The sequence below is a fragment of the Salmo salar genome, chromosome 16 (assembly GCF_965601325.2).
Source record: "Salmo salar chromosome 16, fSalSal1, whole genome shotgun sequence".
NCBI lineage: Eukaryota > Metazoa > Chordata > Actinopteri > Salmoniformes > Salmonidae > Salmo > Salmo salar.
This window is the reverse complement of record NC_138306.1, coordinates 6,017,531-6,041,172: the sequence shown is the minus strand read 5'-3', so window position 1 is coordinate 6,041,172 and position 23,642 is coordinate 6,017,531. Positions and strand designations below refer to the sequence as shown.

The window sequence follows — 23,642 nt, the reverse complement described above, 5'->3', positions numbered from 1 at the left end:
ATCAATTAATTGCATCCATTCTTGCACCATGTGATCAATGATCAATTGCAAATATGTATTTCTCTTCACTATGCTTATGATCTATTTTTCTGCGTGCATATAACAAACAGTTGGTTGTCACGCTATGTCTCTGGTGCCGCTGAGCTGGAGGAGTGTGCATTAATCCTGCTGTAGGACCTATTGTGGCCCGCACTAAACAAACAACTAAAATGAACGAGTCACTCAGAAAAACAAATTGAAAAAAAAAAACGAATTACTCTCGAGTCAATGAAAAGAGTCCTTCAGAAATAATGAATCGTTTGCAAACTGCACACCACCACATGCCATCGATCACACTGCCCACTGAAGAGCAATAACTATGCCAACATATATGGAAAGCCACATGCTCAAAACCACTCAATAATACTCAGAGTACTGTTCCAATTTTAAATCAAACCTCAAAAACTGCATGAGCATTCTGCCGTTATCCCACCAGTATACAATCACTCTGCAAACTAAAGAGCACTATACAACACAACTTTTCTATCATACACGTTATTAGAGGTCGACCGATTATGATTTTTTTTTTTTTTACACCGATACCGATTATTGGAGGACCAAAAAACCCGATACCGATTAATTGGCCCGTTTTTTTTTTTTTTTTTTTTATGTAATAATGACAATTACAACAGTACTGAATGAACACTTATTTTAACTTAATATAATACATCAATAAAATCAATTTAGCCTCAAATAAATAATGAAACATGTTCAATTCGGTTTAAATAATGCAAAAACAAAGTGTTGGAGAAGAAAGTAAAAGGGCATTATGTGCCATTTAAGAAAGCTAACTTTTAAGTTCCTTGGTAAGAACATGAGAACATATGGTTCCTTTTAACATGAGTCTTCAATATTCCCAGGTAAGAAGTTTTAGGTTGTAGTTATTATAGCAATCCTCTCTGGGCTAGGCGGGACGAATTCGTCCCACCTACGTAACAGCCACTTGCAGCCTGTGGCGCGATTTTCAAAACCTTAAAAATCCTATTACTTCAATTTCTCAAACATATGACTATTTTACAGCTATTTAAAGACAAGACTCTCGTTAATCTAACCACACTGTCCGATTTCAAAAAGGCTTTACAACGAAAGCAAAATATTAGATTATGTCAGCAGAGTACCAAGCCAGAAATAATCAGACACCCATTTTTCAAGCCAGCATATAATGTCACCAAAACCCAGAAGACAGCTAAATGCAGCACTCACCTTTGATGATCTTCATCAGATGACAACCCTAGGACATTATGTTATACAATACATGCATGTTTTGTTCAATCAAGTTCATATTTATATCAAAAACCAGCTTTTTACATTAGCATGTGACGTTCAGAACTAGCATACCCCCCGCAAACTTCCGGGGAATTCGCTAACATTTTACAAAATTACTCACGATAAACGTTCACAAAAAGCATAACAATTATTTTAAGAATTATAGATACAGACCTCCTCTATGCACTCGATATGTCCGATTTTAAAATAGCTTTTTGGTGAAAGCACATTTTGCAATATTCTAAGTACATAGCCCAGGCATCACGGGCTCGCTATTTAGACACCCGGCAAGTTTAGCACTCACCATAATCATATTTACTATTATAAAAGTTTGATTACCTTTTGTTGTCTTCGTCAGAATGCACACCCAGGACTGCTACTTCAATAACAAATGTTGGTTTGGTCCAAAATAATCCATAGTTATATCCGAATAGCGGCGTTTTGTTCGTGCGTTCCAGACACTATCCGAAATGGTAAAGAAGTGTCGTGCGCATGGCGCAATTCGTGACAATAAAATTCTAAATATTCCATTACCGTACTTCGAAGCATGTCAACCGCTGTTTAAAATCAATTTTTACGCCATTTTTCTCGTAGAAAAGCGATAATATTCCGACAGGGAATCTCCTTTTCGGCAAACAGAGGAAAAAATCACAAAGGCGGGGGCGGTCGGGTCACGCGCATAAGCCCAGAGTGCCTTGATCGGCCACTTGAGAAAGGCGATAATGTGTTTCAGCCTGGGGCTGGAATGACGACATTCTGTTTTTTCCCGGGCTCTGAGAGCCTATGGAAGACGTGGGAAGTGTCACGTTAGAGCAGAGATCCTTAGTAAAAGATAGAGATGGAAAAGAAGTTCAAGAAATGGTCAGACAGGCCACTTCCTGTAAAGGAATCTCTCAGGTTTTGACCTGCCATTTGAGTTCTGTTATACTCACAGACACCATTCAAACAGTTTTAGAAACTTTAGGGTGTTTTCTATCCATATGTAATAAGTATATGCATATTCTAGTTACTGGGTAGGAGTGGTAACCAGATTAAATCGGGTATGTTTTTTATCCAGCCGTGTCAATACTGCCCCCTAGCCCTAACAGTTATAGGACTAATTCTCTCTATACCATTTGTATTTCATATACCTTTGACTATTGGATGTTCTTATAGGCACTTTAGTATTGCCAGTGTAACAGTATAGCTTCCGTCCCTCTCCTCGCTCCTACCTGGGCTCAAACCAGGAACACATCGACAACAGCCACCCTCGAAGCAGCGTTACCCATGTAGAGCAAGGGAAACAACTACTCCAAGTCTCAGAGCGAGTGACGTTTGAAACGCTATTAGCGCGCACCTGCTAACTAGCTAGCCATTTCATATCGGTTACACCAGCCTAATCTTGGGAGTTGACAGGCTTGAAGTCATAAACAGCGCAATGCATTGCGAAGGGCTGCTGGCAAAACGCACGAAAGTGCTGTTTTGAATGAATGCTTACGAGCCTGCTGGTGCCTACCATTGCTCAGTCAGACTGCTCTATCAAATCATAGACTTAATTATAACATAATAACACACAGAAACACAAGCCTTAGGTCATTAATATGGTCGAATCCGGAAACTATCACGTTTATTCTTTCAGTGAAATACGGAACCGTTCCGTATTTTATCTAACGGGTGGCATCCATAAGTCTAAATATTCCTGTTACATTGCACAACCTTCAATGTTATGTCATAATTACGTAAAATTCTGGCAAATTAGTTCGCAACGAGCCAGGCAGCCCAAACTGTTGCATACACCCTGACTCTGCGTGCAATGAACGGAAGAGAAGTGACACAATTTCACCTGGTTAATATTGCCTGCTAACCTGGATTTCTTTTAGCTAAATATGCAGGTTTAAAAATATATACTTCTGTGTATTGATTTTAAGAAAGGCATTGATGTTTATGGTTAGGTACAGTCGTGCAACGATTGTGCTTTTTTCGCAAATGCGCTTTTGTTAAATCATCCCCCGTTTGGCGAAGTTGGCTGTCTTTGTTAGGAAGAAATAGTCTTCACAGTTCGCAACGAGCCAGGTGGCCCAAACTGCTGCATATACCCTGACTCTGTTGCAGAGGTGACACATTTTCCCTAGTTAAAAGAAATTCATGTTAGCAGGCAATATTATCTAAATATGCAGGTTTAAAAATATATACTTGTGTATTGATTTTAAGAAAGACATTGATGTTTATGGTTAGGTACAAGTTGGAGCAACGACAGTCCTTTTTCGCGAATGCGCACCGCATCGATTATATGCAACGCAGGACAGGCTAGATAAACTAGTAATATCATCAACCATGTGTAGTTAACTAGTGATTATGATTGATTGATTGATTGTTTTTTATAAGATAAGTTTAATGCTAGCTAGCAACTTACCTTGGCTTCTTACTGCATTCGCGTAACAGGCAGGCTCCTCATGGAGTGCAATGTAAAGCAGGTGGTTAGAGCGTTGGACTAGTTAACCGTAAGGTTGCAAGATTGAATCCCCAAGCTGACAAGGTAAAAATCTGTCGTTCTGCCCCTGAACAAGACAGTTAACCCACCGTTCCTAGGCCATCATTGAAAATAAGACTGTGTTCTTAACTGACTTGCCTAGTTAAAAAATATTTATAAAAAATACTAAAATAAAAAAAATAAAAAATCGGCAAATCGGTGACCAAAAATACCGATTACCGATTGTTATGAAAACTTGAACTCGGCCCTAATTAATCGGTAGACCTCTATACATTATGTGCCAAAAGCACCCCGTCACTCACTCTCAAGACTTCTGTTGTAATTTTGTACCACTCCTAAACTGCATTACCATATTCCCACCATTGTGCGTTCACCCACAGAAGTGCAATAACTTCGACAGAAGTTCAATAACTACGACACCTGTGCGCTCTCTCTCACTGTCTCGTTCTCTCTCTCTTTCTCATACAGTACATGGAGTTGATTGGATAAGTGAGGTGAGAAAGCCACAGCTTGAGAATGCATGGTCCACTTCTGTTAGTGTAGTGCCATAAGCAGAGGCAGAGAGAGAAACAGAGAGAGACACAAAGAAAGACAGAGAGAGAGACAGAGAAGGAGAGACAGACAGAGAGAGACAGAGCGAGAGAGAGAGAGAGAGCGAGAGAGCGAGAGAGAGAGGGGGCAGAGAGAGAGAGAGAAAGAGAGCGAGAGAGAAAGAGAGCGAGAGAGCTGCCACACATTTGTTAATGAGAGTGTTCTGTTAGTTTTTCCTCAAGGCTGTGTCTCATATCAGAGACAACAGAGAAGAGAGAGAGAGAGAGAGAGGAAGAGAAGAGAAGAGCTTCTGTCTGCTGCACTGCAGTGTATTGGAGTCTCAGCCTGTCGGTGGGTTTAATTTTAGACTCCAGGGTTTCTAACGAGAGAGGGGGAATAGCAGAGCATGGAGCAGCAGACAAAAAAAGTATTAGATCCGCCACACTTCCATTAATGCATTTACATTAGGGGAACGTGACTCCATAAGTCAGGGCTCCGAGCGTTTCCCCTCACAAACCTCCATCATTATAATAATAATGAGTTGGCAGAAAAAGCATGACATTTTTATATGCTGCTTGTGGGAATGCAGCAGAATATTCATGACACTGGTCGAGAAATGCCTTCAGAGAAAATAAACCATTAAGCCACAGATGGACTTTACTCATTGTATACAGAATGTACTCAGGCAAACTCTAAATGAGTGTTCACAATGTGCAACAACGTTAGAGCATTGGGCCAGTACCCGAAAGATAACCGAAAGGTTGCTAGATTGAATCCCCGAGCTGACAAGGTAGAAATCTGTCGTTCTGCCCCTGAACAAGGCAGTTAACCCAATGTTCCTAGGACGTCATTGTAAATAAGAATTTGTTCTTAACTGACTTGCCTAGTTAAATAAAGGTTAAATTAAAAAAAAGAGTACATTACCTGTCTCTCTGGTTCTGTCTGCAAGAACAAATCTCCCCAGTGAGTGTGTGTGTCTGGTGTGTGTGTGTGAGAGAACAAAGTTAGGTCTTTATATTCCCAGTGGCTGTGTATTCCGCGTTGTGTCTGTCTGGTGGAACTAGCACTGCTGGAGTGCCAGTGAGAGAGAGGGGGCCTGTAATCACATACACAGCCTCCTCCCCCCCGGCCCTCCCCTGACCCTCCCTCCCTCTCTCCCCGCACAGTGGGATTAAGACAACCTTTTGTCTCTATACAATAGGGGTTAAACATTTCCTGGTATCAAACGAACGCGGCCAGAATACACTCAGATGCAGGGTTTTTTCAGCCCAAATATTTTTTGCGGGACGGAACATCACACATGCCTGTTACATAACTTGAAAATACAGGGAGAAGAATCACAAATTTATCATGCAAAACAAATTCAATTCAATGAAAATGTGAATATGAATATCAAACACGTTCGAGCTTACACCAACAAACTTACACCAACAGTAGACAAGCTCTATCAACCGCCCTCCCGCTGTTCGGACTAGCTGTAAAAGCACATGCAACAGTACTTTAACAAGATGAAAGAAAATTGCCCCGAGGCAAAATACTAAACCATTCCTTCCCATTGTTGGGTTCTAACTTGAAATATACACATTTCTGTCTCTCCATTAGAATGTATTGATTACGTTATATGTATAATACATATACAGTATGTGTTGGGGGCTCAATGAAGGCTGAATAGGAACTGTGTGACTGGAAAGCTACTGTGAGAGAAAAGGGGAACAGGGTCTGTTAAGTAAGATGAACAGGAGGTCGCTGATAAACATCACGGTGACCGGAATGAAGAGGAACCGCTCCAAGACTAATCGGCAGCGAAAACAACAGCGCAACAGCAATTTTGGGACTGTAGAAGTTGTGCCCCTACTTTCATCCTGACGTATACACGATTGTTAGATCATGTGCAAAAGTGCGAGGCAGCTGAGGCACCCAGTGGGTTGAAAACATTTGGTTTGAACTTTTTCTAGGTGTCCGTTTGCGTTTTTACTCTGTTCGTTCAGAACCCAACACGATCCAATCATCCAACCTGAAGACAGTTTACACAGAAAGTGGTCATCAGCTAACTGTCCCAGTCCTGCTGTTTTCAACTCTGTAGAGACAGCAAGAGCAGTAGAGATACTCTCAAGGATCGGCTATGAAAAGCCAACTGACATTTACTCCTGAGGTGCTAACCTGTTGCACCCTCGACAACCACTGTGATTATTATTATTTGACCCTGCTGGTCATTTATGAACATTTGAACATCTTGGCCATGTTCTGTTATAATCTCCACTCGGCACAGCCAGAAGAGGACTGGCCAACCCTCATAGCCTGGTTCCTCTCTAGGTTTCTTCCTAGGTTCCTGCCTTTCTAGGGAGTTTTTCCTAGGGAGTTTTTCCTAGCCACCGTGCTTCTACACCGGCATTGCTTGCTGTTTGGGGGTTTTAGGCTGGGTTTCTGTACAGCACTTTGAGATATCCGCTGATGTAAGAAGGGCTATATAAATAAATGTGACTTGATTTGATTTGATCAAATAGCCTCTGTTGTTGCGACACACTGTAAAAGCACCTGCGAATTCAACAACAGAAAAAAAAAGAATTGCCCCAAGGCGCCTAAACTCAACAGATGGCCCATCCTATGACATCTAATCTAGCTGGTTTAGATGAAAGTTTGTTTTATTGCCCACTCCTCCCTACTCGTATTATTGCCGCCATTTCAAAGAATAGGTTTGAAAAAGTCTTTTGACGTCCGTTAGCTATGGTTGCAGTAGGCAACAATGGCAGGGAGTGATCCCTTTTGACAGAGTCACTATTCTATTCTATGTCCTCGCCAACCCAGAATAATACTCCTCCCTTCACAAAAGCAGGGAAAATGTAACATAGTCTGCCTCAAAGTCATTGTCTGTCAGCCAGGAACAAGGATTTGGGGTCTGAACTGAAGTGAACAAGCGGCACCTATAACCTTGTTTTTCTCTCGCAACTCTGTGATTGCTGCCTCTATTTTCTGTCTCTCTCTCTCTCCCTCCCTCCATTGTTGTTCCTATAGCTCAGTGTTATACATTGGGCTGTGAGACAGCTATATTGCCTGGATAGTGGATCTCTCTCTCCCTCTCATCCTAGCTTAGTGCTCTAGGTTGTTTCTGAGACAGCTCCATTGCCTGGATAGAAGAAAGTGGCTAGCCAGGGGAATCCACGTCTCTATTGAGGGAGCATGGCCAATGGCTTCATTACCTGGTCACTGTTGCATGTTATTGCTAGCAGCATATAATTTCCACCATATTCCCATAGAACCATTAACCTACTGGTTTTCATCGCCTCAATGGCCAAAACCAATGCACTGCATTGGAATGTAGAGCTATCTACAGTGTACCATGGACGCATGCCAAATGGCATCCTATGAGACCTATGGGCCCTGGTCAAAAGTAGGGCACTAAATCAAATCCAATCAAATCAAATGTTATTGGTCACATACACATGGTTAGCAGATGTTAATGTGAGTGTAGCGAAATGCTTGTGCTTCTAGTTGCAACAGTGCAGTAATATCTAACAAGTAATCTAACAATTCCCCAACAACTACCTAATACACACAAATCTAAAGGGGTGAATGAGAATATGTACATATAAATATATGGATGAGTGATGGCTGAGCGGCATAGGCAAGGTGCAGTAGATGGTATAAAATTCAGTATATACATGTGATATGAGTAATGTAAGATATGTGAACATTATTAAAGTGGCATTGTTTAAAGTGACTAGTGATCCATTTGTTAAAGTGGCCAGTGATTGGGTCTCAATGTAGGCAGTAGCCTCTCTGAGTTAGTGATGGCTGTTTAGCAGTCTGATGGCCTTGAGATAGAAGCTGTTTCTAAATCTTTCGGTCCCAGCTTTGATGCAACTGTACTGACCTCGCCTTCTGGATGATAGCGGAGTGAACAGGCAGTGACTGGGGTGGTTGTTGTCCTTGATGATCATTTTGGCCTTCCTGTGACATTGGGTGCTGTAGGTGTTCTGGAGGGCAGGTAGTTTGCCCTCTGGAGAGCCTTGCGGTTGTGGGCAGAGCAGTTGCCGTACCAGGCTCTGATACAGCCCGACAGGAAGCTCTGGATTGTGCATCTGTAAAAGTTTGTCAGGGTTTTGGGTGACAAGCCAAATTTCTTCAGCCTCCTGAGTGAGGCTTCTTCGCCATTTCAGTTTGTCTTTGATGTGTACGCCCAGGAACTTAAAACTTTCCACCTTCTCCACTGCTGTCCCTTCGATGTGGATAGGGGGGTGATGCCTCTGCTGTTTCCTGAAGTCCACGATCATCTCCTTTGTTTTGTTGACGTTAAGTGAGAGGTTGTTTTCCTGACACCATACTGCGAGTGCCCTCACCTCCTCCCTGTAGGCTGTCTCGTCGTTGTTGGTAATCAAGCCCACTACTGTTGTGTCTTCTGCAAACTTGATGATTGAGTTGGAGACGTGCATGGCCACGCAGTCGTGAGTGAACAGGGAGTACAGGAGAGGACTGAGCACACACTCTTGTGGGGCCCCAGTGTTTAGGGTCAGTGAAGTGGAGATGTTGTTTCCACCTGGGGGCGGCCCGTCAGAAAGTCCAGGACCCAGTATATATATATATATATATATATATATATATATATATATATATATATATATATATACCATTTGGGATGAGCCCCACATTTTCTGTCACATTACAAGTAGCTTCATACTGCAGTAGGATTGCCTATAGGATTCCATCGCTTCACTGACTGCCAAAAGATACGAAACCGATTAATTGTCTTGGAATGTAACAGTTTTAACATACTTGCATACAGCACTGTGCATTTTTTCAGCATGTAACTTCTCTGCATGGCATCCCATTAGCTGAGAATGTTCTATAAAGAAACACATTATTCATTCATTCCTGTGTCCAGAGTCTCCGGACATCTTTCAGAAATACAATTGATAGGTATGAGGTATGAATTACACTATGAAATGAATGAAAAGGGGCCCATATTTCATTGAGTATATGCGGCATGATCGAGCAGGTCTAATAGGCATTACGTCTGCACACTGACTCTGTTGAGGACAGACACTAGGAGATCCCTGATGGCCCATTGGCTCCCTGAGACTCACACTGTGTTGCCGTGGGCACCCTCCTTTGGCTTTGTCACAGAAGCAATGGAAGAACAATATTTCAATGGCAACTGCAGCATATTTAAATGGCAACTTTTAACAGAACAAAGTTCAGTCAAGCAATGGATGGCTGGAGTCGTAGTAACAGGAATGGTGTGTGTGGGGGGTAGAGAGTGTGTGTGTGTGTGTGTGTGTGTGTGTGTGTGTGTGTGTGTGTGTGTGTGTGTGTGTGTGTGTGTGTGTGTGTGTGTGTGTGTGTGTGTGTGTGTGTGTGTGTGTGTGGTGGGGGGGTCAGTGTGTGCGTGTCTGCATGTGTGTATGTGGGATAGAGGAGAGGTCTCTTTTGGGGTTCTCTCTATATAGATGTCTGAATGGAAGTGAAATATTATTGGCTCAGTAGGATAATAGGGGGCGGGGTCCTCTCGAAGCTATTAGAGCAGGATGGGGGGAGCTTGTTGAAATACTTCAAAGAGTGAAAAGACGAGTATTGAGCGAATGATTTAAGGATCCTAAGTTAACGTTTTACATGGATCGTTGGTTCTTCAAACTGATTTTCGACGGCTGTTGCATTGTTTGTTTACGTTGTACAAACAACCAGTGTAGTAAAATATCCGTATAATGTCATCGCATTTCAAAAATAGCTTTCCTCGTACAGCACTTGTTAGTTGGATTTTTGCCTTTACTATCAATTATTGAATTAACATAAGATTTACGTGATACAAAATGTACATTACAGTGTATCCCAGGGTGTTATCCTTTTGTCTTGTAAATCTTACCCTTGTTAACTTTAACTGACCCCCACCACAATAACTGCAGTGATGGCTAATTTCAACTCTGTCGACAACATTCCCTCCCATGACAATAACAACATTCATTTTGGGCTGGCACAATTACCGTATAACCACATAACTGACTGTTATGGATGAAAATAAAAATAACCATCATAACCGTTTAAATAATATGAATAATAATAATGATTGTTATTCATATGATTATGATTATACACTTTGGGGGAAAGAACAGCTCGACTGAAGATGGGACGGCCAGGCTTTGTGCAGAGTCTGTTTCCGCTGTAATATGGACTACAGTAACATGAACTCTACAAAGTGGTGAAACTTTGTTGCTCCTTGATGAAACAGGTGTTGTAGTCTTCAGTTGCCTTGGCAACGCAGCATAGGCTTCATGCCCATAGGGGGCACAGCGACAGATCTGTCTGGTTTCTGTTGTTGTTTCTCTGTAATATTACTAGCCAACAAGCCATTTTATGAAGTTGGCTTTAGTTAGCCCAGATAGATTCCCAATCTCCCAGCCTCATAACTAGCTACCAAGAAGCCATTTCAGGCTTTCATTGAAGTTAGAGTAGCTAGCTTGTCTAACTATCTTAGGTAACATGCCTGCTGGCAAGGTTGGTAGACTTTAGAAAAGCAAGCGAGAACTAAATATACTGAATAAGACTCACATTCCTTTCAACCTTTTACCCAGATTTTAGCAAAGATGTGGCCCTTATGAAAAAAGATTGCAGTCAGAGTGCAGTAAAACTACAGTATGCTGCAAATACCGCGTCCAAAATAACCGTTTTTTTTTTTTTTTTTACTGCAGTAATTTTGCAGTGTAACTGCAGTTACTGCGTCCAAAATACCACCGTCGACTGCAGTTACTGCACTTTTACTGCAGTTTCAAACCTGCAATCTTTTTTTGTAAGGAGAAGCATCTTTAGTAAAAAAAAATAGAACCATCAGTCAGGAGGATACAGAGAGCTCAAGAGTTATGTTAGATGTGCAGAAATGTTTGACATAGATTTAAGCGTAGTGATTATGGCTCTAGATTGAAGGAAAAAGCTGTTTCAGGTGTTTGAAAAATGCTAAATTCTCCACCCCCCCATCCATCCTCACATACCTTGTGACCCTTCCCTGCAGCACATGCAGTCAGGAGCGGAGGAGACGAGAATTATTATTATGATTCTATATACATGTTTTTATTTTTAATCGACCAGTTATATTATTGTGAACGAGGTCATTTGGCTGACCAATAACGTCATCCAAAAATTCAGTCATTTTCTGGAACCGTCTTCGGGAATGTCAGCATTAGAGTGACACACAGTTACACGGTGGCATTTATGACACAGGGCTGTGGTTCAGGGACAATTGGTTAGACAATGAGGCAGAGTTCTTAAGGGAATTTACATGAATTACAGAAAGAGACCCGTCGGGATGGCCACGACCTCCTTAAGAGCTTTTTAAATCTGAAGAAGACTTCTGTCCCTGCCTCCACACACACACAGAGAGAAGCATACACACGCACACACAAAGAATGGTCTGATTGGTTTCCATGGTGCTATGAGGCTCACTGTCAGAGATGGAGCGTTAACATGCCTCAGAGAAGAGGGAGAGATGGAGAGAGAGGAAGAGGGAGAGAGCGAGCGCAAGCGGGTGAGAGCGAGAGACAGACAGAGAGAACGAAAGAGAGAGATGGAGAGGGCGCAGGCAGTAAAACACAAATAACACGCAGATCCTTTTGATTAGGAAAGATTTACCACCCACAGCCAGCAGACTAACCACTAAGGTTAAGGGCCTGTATTGTCCTTTATCGTATTTCTCTGTTCCACTCAAACAGACTGGTTAACAAGAATTCCCACAAGGACTGGAATCCTTCCAGCCAGAAAGCAAATTTGCAAACCAGTTACTGCTTGTTTGTTTTTTGTAGCATTTAGAAATAGGCACATTTGCTATACACTGTAAAAAGTAACTGCCTAACTCATTAAAGAGCAGGGGATGTGGCTACTCAAACATCTCCAACGGTCAGTAGAACTCAACTCAAAAAGTGGTACTAACTCATATGTCAATAAGATTCCGTTATTGAGTAGATATGACTTTATTTGTGTTCTGCTGATCTGATACGATTCAGTTTTTACAAGTTACGATTATTTAATATTTTAAAATCAATCTAACATGTATTAAATACATTAGTTCTTACTTGATTGCATTATTTTCGACTGCACTGGGCCTTTCTCTGGTGATGTCACTGTGTACTGTGGATTTGTCTGTCGCTTTTATGTTTACTCTGGCAGCCCTCTCAATTGGACAAGATAATATTATTAGAAGTTCATTCAAAGAAATGAATCTGTAGCACAAGCAGTATCATTGCCAACTCACTCAGATTAGGGATCCCTGCCTTGGTTAATCAACACAACAACATTATTGGCTTTCCATTTATCAATGGTGCGTAGGCACATATCTGTGCGTAAACCATGCCTGGGATCATTTCCACGTTTGCTTGAGAGTGTGCGTAAATTTACGCACAGACATGACCATGCATACGCACAGTGACAAGTGGTGGAATAAAGGAACTGCTTGTCAAGCGTAGAATGGGGAAAATGTATGTTGAAAATAATTACAGAATTGTTCGATTTCATTGTATTTCCATTGTGAATTCATGCAACATATCTTGAAAGGCTAACTATATCATATCATTTGACCACATCAGTGCATTTGTTACAATAATAATCCATATAAAGTACAGTAATTTGTTCCATTAGAGGCATGTGTGAAAGTGAAACCATTGTTGAAATACTATAAGACTGCGATAATGGGAAATCGAATGAGAGATGGTTGATCTTGCTCTTTTGGAAGATTTGGCTCAAACTGCATTTTGAGCGAGTGCATCTTTACAGATTGGCTCATCAGATATCGTTTCACAAAACCTGTTTTATCAGATTTTTGGGAACACTTGACACCCAGTGTCATAACATGGTATGACACAGTCATAACCATGTCATAATGTAATGAAAGCTGACATAAGTTGTCATAAGGTGTCAGTGTCACAACAGGTGTAAATATGTGTCATGACAGTGTAATGACCATATTATAACAGGTTTTGACAAGTTATGTCCGTGTCATAATGTGTTACGGCGATGGGTGTCAAGTGTTACCAGATTTTACCAGACCTGCCTTAAAAAGGCAAACACATGCCATTCCAGTGCACACCCAAGTGCTATCCACCGCCGGGTTTTTGGCAACGGGCACTTTTCAACGGAGCTTGCCGATCGGCATCTCACAGCCCTCGAACAGCCAATGTTTTGGATGCAATCATCAGCAAAACGAACAGTAACACATACAATTTCCGTACACCATCGCACAACAGGTTGAAGTCAAGAGGGGGTTTCTTTGCCATGACGCCATCAATGTCTTCCCAAATACGAACGGAGCCATAGACGGCACCCACATCGCCATACAAGAACCATCCCAAAAACGATTTCAACTATGTGAACAGAAAAGGTTTCCACTCTTAATGTGCAGGTGATAGATTATGTGATGCGCAAAAGACCCTGCTGAATGTGGTGGCCAGGTGGAACGCACGACTTATTCATTCTGCAGAACAGCAATGTTGGCTTATACGCCTACAGGAGGGGGCTGGTGAGGATGGATGGCTTATTGGTGAGTGTTGCCTACTCATTTGAAGTATATTTTGACGTTGCCAAAGCAACTTGAATTGTCCTAATGGTCCTCTCTTTGTAGCTATGTTTTTATTTTTACTGGTCAAGCCACAACTGAGCGAGTCAAATAAAACCTTTTGGTTGTACAACATTTTTGACTCTAGCAACTCTATTTCAGTCTTGGGAAAAGTATATATTTTTTCCTAGCTTTTTGGGTTGTGCGGTTGTATTTCATGGTACGGCGTTGGATATTCCCCACAGGCTTAAAGGGATGATTTTGACCATATATGGTTAATTAGGGTTTTTTCAAAATGCAAACAGCCAAGGTCGAGCACTGAAGCTGAGAACAATTAGCATTCATCAATGGTTATCTCCTACCGGTGTGCATATGATGCTCGTAGGATTGTTTGGTAAATCACACTTTTATATGCATACGAACATTCTAAATTCAGTTCGTAAGTACTATTTTAGACTAGTTTCTACGCAATATTGATAAATGAGGCCCCAGGCTTTTATGAGTTCTCAATAGGACCTCCACCACAGGGACTGGTTTACTTGCCAAAAATATGGCCATGCAGTACGTGTCAATATCTGACATTCATATGGTAATGGGAAGAACCTGGCAGTTACAATATCGACAGCTTTACAGAACTGTAAGAGAAACAGTCAAAGAATGGCCTAGTCCCAGATCTGTTGGTGCCATGATGCCTGGCGTGAAACTGACCATAGGAGTTAGCAAGACAGCACAAACAGATCTGGGACCAGGCTATTAAAAGAACAGTTCACACAGAAATGTAGGTGTACATAGGCCATGGATAAGATATTCAGTTTGGTATTTGCATTATATTGTCTTTGTTCTGAAGAAGTGGTTATCCTCAGATCTGAGAGGCCACAGCTGAAGACACACAGGGGATATGGAAGTGTTCCAAGTGGTTTCTGCAGTAGCATACAGCAGAGGGGAGAGGGAACACACACACACACACACACACACTTCTGCGGTAGCACACAGTGCAGGGGGAAATAGCCTGCTGGGTGAGAGGCCTGCTCTATATGCTGCATACTGTCACCAATAAGATCATCTCTGGTCCAGTGAGCACAGCTGTGTGTGTGTGTGTGTGTGTGTGTGTGTGTGTGTGTGTGTGTGTGTGTGTGTGTGTGTGTGTGTGTGTGTGTGTGTGTGTGTGTGTGTGTGTGTGTGTGTGGTGTGTGTGTGTGTGTGTGTGTGTGTGTGTGTGTGTGCTTGCATTACTTTCCACTAGAGTGCCTTTTTCATTTACTGGGCTTCGTGCGATCAATGCTGTATAGAGAAAATCAGCCAACCTGTTCATTATCCAATGTCCGAGACAAACACTGGTCTACAACTGCTTACACTAAAGAGGATGCTGACACTAACACACATACACACCGGGGAGCCCCAGTAGCAACCGTTTTGCCCTCACACAATACCCAACACAACACAACGCATATCTCTTCATTTACATAAGAGTGGCTGGCTAACTGGGTTGGCTGGCTGTAGTATTTGGTTGTGTAACCGATGTGAAATGGCTAGCTAGTTAGCGGTGGTGCGTGCTAATAGCATTTCAATCGGTGACGTCGCTCGCTCTGAGACCTGAATTGGTTGTTCCCCTTGCTCTGCAAGGGCAGCGGCTTTTGTGGCGCGATGGGTAACGATGCTTCGAGGGTGACTGTTGTCTGTGTGCAGAGGGTCCCTGGTTCGAGCCCAGGTAGGGGCGAGGAGAGGGACGGAAGCTATACTGTTACAGTTGCGGTAGTTGGGTGGCTAACTTTAACAACAGCTGAAGGAAAGCAAGGCTGCATGGTTGTGATTTATCTAGAAACAGGAGGCCATGTTGAAATAAGTGTGTGTTTGTGACAGCAGGAGGGAAATGGGTTTTCTCCTTTCCTCCTCCTCCTCCTTTTCATCTTTCTCTTCGTCCTCACAGGGAGGCCAGCTCTCACACCACCTGCCCCCTCTCCTTACGACGCTCCCTGAGACGTGATGGAACATACAGTGCTCTTCTTGGGTATGACGCTACAAGCTTGGCACACCTGTATTTTGGGAGTTTCTCCCATTCTTCTCTGCAGATCCTCTCAAGCTCTGTCAGGTTGTATGGGGAGCGTTGCTGCACAGCTATTTTCAGGTCTCTTCAGAGATGTTCGATCAGGTTCAAGTCTGGGCTCTGGCTGGGCTACTCAAGGATATTCAGAGACTTGTCCCGAAGCCAATCCTGCATTGTCTTGGCTGTGTGCTTAGGGTCATTGTCTTGTTGGAAGGTGAACCTTCACCCCAGTCTGAGGTCCTGAACGCTCTGGAGCAGGTTTTCTTCAAGGATCTCTTTGTACTTTGCTGCATCATCTTTGCCTCGATCCTGACGTGTCTCCCAGTCCCTGCCACTGAATAACATCCCCACAGCATGATGCTGCCACCACCATGCTTCACCGTAGGCATGGTGCCAGGTTTCCTCCAGATGTGACGCTTGACATTCAAGTGTTCAATCTTGGTTTCATCAGACCAGAGAATCTTGTTTCTCATGGTCTGAGAGTCTTTAGGTGCCTTTTGGTAAACTCCAAGCGGGCTGTCCAGTGCCTTTTACTGAGGAGTGGCTTCCGTCTGGCCACTCTACCATAAAGACCTGCAGAGGTGGTTACCCTTCTGGAAGGTTCTCCTATCTCCACAGAGGAACTCTAGAGCTCTGTCAGAGTGACCATCAGGTACTTGGTCACCTCCCTGACCAAGGTCCTTCTCCCCGATTACTCAGTTGGGCTGGGCGGTGAGCTCTAGGAAGAGTAACATAACATAACAAACAACATAACAAAATGTGGGAAAAATCAAGGGGACTGAATACTGACTATTTCCCGAAGGTACTGTACACACACACACACACACACACACACACACACACACACGACACACGACACACAGACACACAGACACACAGACACACGTCATTATACATATGAAAGGTGACACGCTAACACTCCTCTCTAAATGGCACGCTTTCAATGAAACGGCACTAACCGTGTAACCTTGGAAACCGCGCACGACTATTCAGGCTGCATAGCTGGAATCCTAATGGAGTTTTGAGGTATTTGGAAATTGAACCTTTCTGACCCCCAAACTGGTAAAGCAATAGCAATCAGCACAGCAGTCAGTGAACCTTCGCGTAAAAGCTTTTAATCCTGGAGTCTGAGAGTCAGAGAATGGCAAGCAACTGCCCAGATAATAAATAAGTAGTCTAACCGTCTATCTCTCTGTTCCCCACAAAAACGCCAGTGCACATAGGCTCTTACACAGCACCATAAAAATAATGTGGTGGTAAGAGACAACCAATACAAAGAAAATGAAACAGCTAGATTTGAGTAAAAGGAGCGAGAAGAAAATTGCGCACAGGGTGAGAGACAGCTGGAACAAATGAGAGGGAGAGAGGGAGAGATAAGAGAGTACCAAGGAGGATGAGGGATAGAGAGAGGGGCAAGAGTAAGGGAGAGGGCGAGGGAGAGATGAGAGATGGTGAGGGAGAGGAGAAAGAGGGAGAGAGAGAGAGAGAATAAAGGGGTGAACAATAGGTGAGAGGGGATGAGCGAGGGAGACCTGAGATACAGGGTGAGCTGGGCGAAGTGGAGGCAGTGCGGGAGAGGGGGCAAGGGATGGAGGGAAGGAGGGAGGGGGAGCTGGCGTGTGTTGTGAGCTGTGAGCCTGGGGAGATGAGAGACGAGAGGTATGGCCTGTTCTGCCCTGTTCTCAGCCTGTCTCTGTCTCAGTTTCTGGCCCAGGTGAGGGAGACCAAAGCAGGCAGGCCCAGACCAGCCCCAGGCCAGGCAGATTGACGGGGGCAATGCCAACTGTTTCAGAAGGAGGAGGAGGGTCCACCCCCACCCTCTCATCTCACCCCTGTCCTCTCACCATGCTCTCAGTGGGCCCAGTGGAGGGAGACCAGACCAGACCATGCCAGGCAGACAGACTGGTGGCCACCCCTAAACTCTAGCCCCCTCTTCCCTGTCCTTTTTCCTCTATCCACTCTCCATGCTTCCTGATCCAAATACAGAACACACACATATCAGACCAGGCAGACTGACTGGCGGCACCGCCTGCCAGCCCTCCAGACCCTTCTCTCTCCCCTTTCCCTTTCCTCTCTCCTCTAACGAGGCCATGCACCATGCTCCCTGGTCCAGGTGACAGCCCAGGGACAAATGGGTGATAACATCCACCCAGCAGCCTGGTTTCTTATCCAAGTGAACAGACAGTAAAGCAGGGGGTGGGTGTGCGAGTGAGTGTTGTACCTGTATACATTATTATTATTATTATTACTACTGAAATGAACTGTATTTCATTATCCTCATTGTATTGTATTTACTGAAATGCTGTACCGCCATACTGCTTCGGTCCTCTGTAGCTCAGTTGGTAGAGCAGTGCACTTGCAATGCCAGGATAGTGGGTTCAATTCCCGGGACCACTAGTATGTAAAATGTATACACGCATGACTCTAAGTTATAAAAGCTAAATGGCATATATTATATATTTAGCAATATCTACAAATTGCATTTCATGCCAATGAAGCAATCTGAATGTGAATTTCAGAGAGAAAGAGCGAGTGAAAGAGAGAATAGCCCCCCCCCCCCCCAGCACTGAACACACCCAGGTCCCACAACTGCACTGATCCTCCATCATTGAGAGGGATACATTCACAGAGCTGAAGAGAGTCATGGTGGAGCTCAGAGAGCTAGTCCACAGAATCCAGACAGAACAAACCCACAAACAGACCAGCATAACAACCCCCCCCCCCCCCAACAAGGGCAGAAGGTGGAGATGGACGGCTGTCTGAGAGAGCTGGCTGCTCTACGGACTGAGGTGAGAGAACTAAAAGAGGCACACATGTCACTGAAGGACGAGGTCAGAAAGCTGAGGTGTGACAGAGAGCAGGACACTCCCCCAGAGAAGCCAGCAGAACAGCCCACCCCAGACCCGGACCACAACCTCAACACCACAATGGGACAGACAACACAGGACCCACCAACCCAACATACCCCACCCCATCCTAACAGCCCCCGTGTCAGCTCCCCTGACAGCTCTCTTGACAACTCCCCCACATCCACTGAGGACACACAAAATCCAGAGATTGTGCTCCTCATTGACTCAAATGGCAAATACATTCAAGAGGATAAACTTTTTCCCAAACACTAGGCATGCCCTGGAGCTGTTGTCAGAGGACAGACTTGGGTCCCCCAGCCACATCATAATTCACACGGGCACAAATGACCTGAGGGCCCAGCAGGAAAGGGTGGCAACAGCACTCAAGCGAGTGATTGAAAAAGCTTCTTCCACTTTCCCCAACGCACAAGTGGTTATCGCTACCCTGCTACCACGAAAATACTTTCACCCTGCCACCATACAGCGGGTGAAAGCAAGCATTTTGCGAGACTGTGCCTCAAAACCTGGACTTGAACAGCCTTTACGACCAGGTCCACCTCTATAAGGCAGCAATCCCAACTTTTTCCAGGACCCTGAAGGACGTGACCCTCAACCCTAGCCCGATCACCTCACACAGGAGGAACAGAGCAACGGACACCCCGCCCAGACCAGAAACACACCCTCCCAGACCAGCAAGACCCCCTCCCGAAGGACCTGCACCGAGAGAACCCAAGCCAAGAGGACCTACACCCAGACCACAGCATCACCAGTCCCACCCCAACCAGCTAAGACCACCCCAAGCAAACCCTGGCCACACACTACAGTATAGGCTCCCCATATCAGATCTATGCCCCTTCTGCCCACCCCATGCCATCCGCTGCTGCGGCAAGGACTTCAACATGACAGCTGGACATATGCCCAGGCAGTGAGCAGAGCAACAGTGAAGAGATTCAGTATACTACAGAGAAGAGATTAAGTATACAGGGTATACTAATTTGGTATAGAGCAGACCTAACCCACTCTAATAAATTAGACAAAACAGGAACATTTTACATCTGGCTAGAGATTAATAAGGAAATGATGTCAAAAGAGAAAAATCTCCTCCTGTGTCCCCCTAATAGATTCACCATACTTTAACGATGACAGCTTCTCCATCCTAGAGGGGGAGATCAACAATTTCCTGACTCAGGGACATGTACTAGTCTGTGACAACCTAAATGTCAGAACTGGACAAGAACCCGACACACTCAGCACACAGGGGGACAAACACCTACCTGGAGGTGACAGCATTCCCTCCCCCATATGCCCCCCTAGACACAACTACGACAACATAACCAACAAAAACGGGTCACAACTCCTGCAGCTCTTTCGGACACTGGGTATGTACATAGTCAATGGTAGGCTTCGAGGGGATTCCTATGATAGGTACACCTATAGCTCATCTCTTGGCAGTAGTACTGTAGACTACTTAATCAGTGACCTCAACCCAGAGTTTCTAGGTAGCCTAGTGGTTAAAGCGTTAGGCCAGTAACCAAAATGATTGTTGGATCAAATCCCTGAGCTGACCAGGTAAAAATCGGTTGTTCTGAGCAAGGCAGTTAACCCACTATTCCCTGGGTGCTGAAGATGTGGATGTCAGTTATGGGAGCCCCCCACCTCTCTGATTCAAATGGGTTGGGTTAAATGTGGAAGACATATTTCAGTTGAATGTATTCAGTTGTACAACTGAGTAGGTATCCCCTTTCTCTGTGTTCACAGTCTGTCCACTAACACGCGTATCATATCACAGCAAAATCACACTCTACTTGAACAGAGCTATGCTCAATCATGAGGCATCAAAGCCTATTCAGGAACTGAATAATATTAAGAAATGCTATAGATGGAAGGAAAGTAGTGTGAAAATCTACCACACAACAATTAGGCAACAACAAATTCAATCCCTTCTAGACAATTTCCTGGACAAAAGGTTTCACTGTAATAGTGAAAATGTAAACTTGGCAGTAGAACATTTAAACAGTATATATGAACTCTCAGCCTCCCTATCAAATCTAAAAATGTCAAGCAGACAACTAAAAAAATTAACAACAATGACAAATGGTATGATGAAGGAAGACCAAACCAAAAACACAGAGACCCAGAAAACCTGAGCCTACGCCTTCACTATGGTGAATCACTAAAACAATACAGAAAAACACTATGGAAAAAGAAGGAACAGCACATCAGAAATCAGCTCAATGTAAATAAAGAATCCATAGAATCGAACAACTTCTGGGAAAATTGGAAAACTCTAAACAAACAACAGAAAGAGTTATCTATCCAAAATGGAGATGTATGGATAAACCACTTCTCCAATCTTTTTGGCTCTATAACAAATAAAAAACAGCAAAAGCATACACATGATCAAATACAAATCTTAGAATCAACTATTAAAGACTACCAGAACCCTGTGAATTTTCCAATTACATTGAATGAACTACAGGACAAAATACAACCCCTCCAACCCAAAAAGGCCTGTGGGGTTGATGGTATGATGAATGAAATAAAATACACAGACCACCAATTGGCATACTTAAACTGTTTAACATCATCCTCAGTTCTGGACTGATCACCCCAATCCACAAAAGTGGAGACAAATTTGACCCCAATAACTATCGTGGGATATGCGTCAACAGCAACCTTGGGAAAATCCTCTGCATTATCATTAACAGCAGACTCATACGTTTCCTCAGTGAAAACAATGTACTGAGAAAATGTCAAATTGGCTGTTTACCAAATGACTGTACGACAGACCACATATTCACCCTGCAGACCCTAATTGACAAACAGACAAACCAAAACAAAGGCAAAGTCTTCTCATGTTTTGTTGATTTCAAAAAAGCTTTTGATTCAATTTGGCATGAGGGCCTGCTATACAAATTGAAGGAACGTGGTGTTGGGGGAAAAAATACAACATAATAAAATCCATGTACACAAACAACAAGTGTGCAGTTAAAATTGGCCAAAAAACACAAACATTTATTTCCCAAGGGCTGGGGAGTTCGACAGGGATGCAGCTTAAGCCTTACCCTCTTCAACACATATATCAACGAATTGGCGAGGGCACTAGAACAGTCTGCAGCACCCGGCCTCACCTTACAAGAATCTGAAGTCAAATGTCTACTGTTTGCTGATAATCTGGTGTTTCTGTCCCCAACCAAGGAAGGCCTACAGCAGCACCTACTGTAGATCTTCTGCACAGATTCTGTCAGACCTGGGCCATGACAATAAAACTCAGCAAGACAAAAATAATGGTGTTCCAAAAAAGGTCCAGTTGCCAGGACCACGAATACAAATTCCATCTAGACACCATTGCCCTAGAGCACACAAAAAACTATACATAACTCGGCCTAAACATCAGCGCCACAGGTAACTTCCACAAAGCTGTGAACGATCTGAGACGCAAGGCAAGAAGGGCCTTCTATGCCATCAAAAGGAACATAAAATTCGACATACCAATTAGGTTCTGGCAAAAAATACTTGAATCAGTTATAGAACCCATTGCACTTTATGCATGTGAGGTCTTGGGTCCGCTCACCAACCAATAACTCTCAAAATGAGACAAACACCAAATTGAGACTCTGCATGCAGAATTCTGCAAAAATATCCTCTGTGTACAACGTAAAACACCTAATAAGGCATACATAGAAGAATTAGGCCGATACCCGCTAATGATCAAAATCCAGATAAGAGCCGGTAAATTCTACAACCACCTAAAAGGAAGCGATTCCAAAACCGTCCATAACAAAGTCATCACCTATAGAGAAATGAACCTGGAGAAGAGACCCTTAAGCAAGCTCGTCCTGGGGCTCTTGTTCACAAACACAAACACACCCCACAGAGCCCGAGGACAGCAACACAATTAGACCCTAACAAATCATGAGAAAACAAAAAGATAATTACTTGACACATTGGAAAGAATTAACAAAAAAGCAGAGCAAACTAAAATGCTATTTGGCCCGAAACAGAGAGTACTCAGTGGCAGAATACCTGAACACCGTGACTATGTACAGACTCATTGAGCATAGCCTTGCTATTAAGAAAGGCCACCGAAGGCAGACCTGGCTCTCAAGAGAAGACAGGCTATGTGCACACTGCCCACAAAATTAAGTAGAAACTGAAATGCACTTCCTAACCTCCTGCCAAATGTATGACCATATTAGAGACACATATTTCACTCAGATTACACAGACCCACAAAGAATTAGAAAACAAATCCAATTTTGATAAACTCCCATATCTACTGGGTGAAATACCACAGTGTGCAATCACAGCAGCAAGATTTGTGACCTGTTGCCACAAGAAAAGGGCAACCAGTGAAGAACAAACACCATTGTAACTACAACCTAATTTTTATTGTTTATTTCAATTTTGTTTATTATCTAGTTCACTTGCTTTGGCAATGTAAACATATGTTTCCCATGCCAATAAATCCTCTTAAATTGAATTGAAATTGAGTGAAAGAGAGAGTGTGAGAGAGTGTAAAAGAGAGAGAGAGAGAAAGCAAGGGCCTGTAGAGAGGTGTGTCACCCGTGATAGAGAAATTAAGTATTTACCTGATTTATTTGATATTAATGGTTAAACAATTATATTTAACTAATAGTAAGACATTTCTGTTCTCCTCATGCTGTGTCTTTATGGTCTCCACTCCCTGCAGCTAACCTGGGCGTATGGGTCACTCGAGAAGGCTTGAGCTGAAAAATAAGTTAAAGACTGCATTCCATAGACAAGATGTGGTCGGTGTAACCTAGATAGCCTGGAAGAGTTTAGAACAATCTCTTATTGTTCTAATCATCCTGGCATCTGGGAAACTAAGAAGGGGTCAGGTTAAAACAGCACCGGGTTTGGATGACCAAAAGGATGAACCCAGGATGGCTTA

The 23,642-nt window shown here is 43.4% G+C and overlaps 1 protein-coding gene across 15 annotated transcripts in view; it reads right to left on the bottom strand.

The window, feature by feature from the left end:
* LOC106573083 (neuronal cell adhesion molecule) overlaps nt 1-23,642 on the bottom strand; it is a 123,837-nt gene that overhangs the window by 59,340 nt on the left and 40,855 nt on the right. Inside the window, exon 1 of one of the 15 annotated variants that reach the window (XM_014147758.2) lies at nt 5,231-5,370. The exons of the other annotated variants lie outside the window; for them this stretch is intronic. The gene's annotated coding sequence lies outside the window, so the exon portion shown is untranslated. Of the gene's footprint in view, nt 1-5,230; nt 5,371-23,642 lie in introns of those variants that run through there. 15 annotated transcript variants of the gene reach the window in all.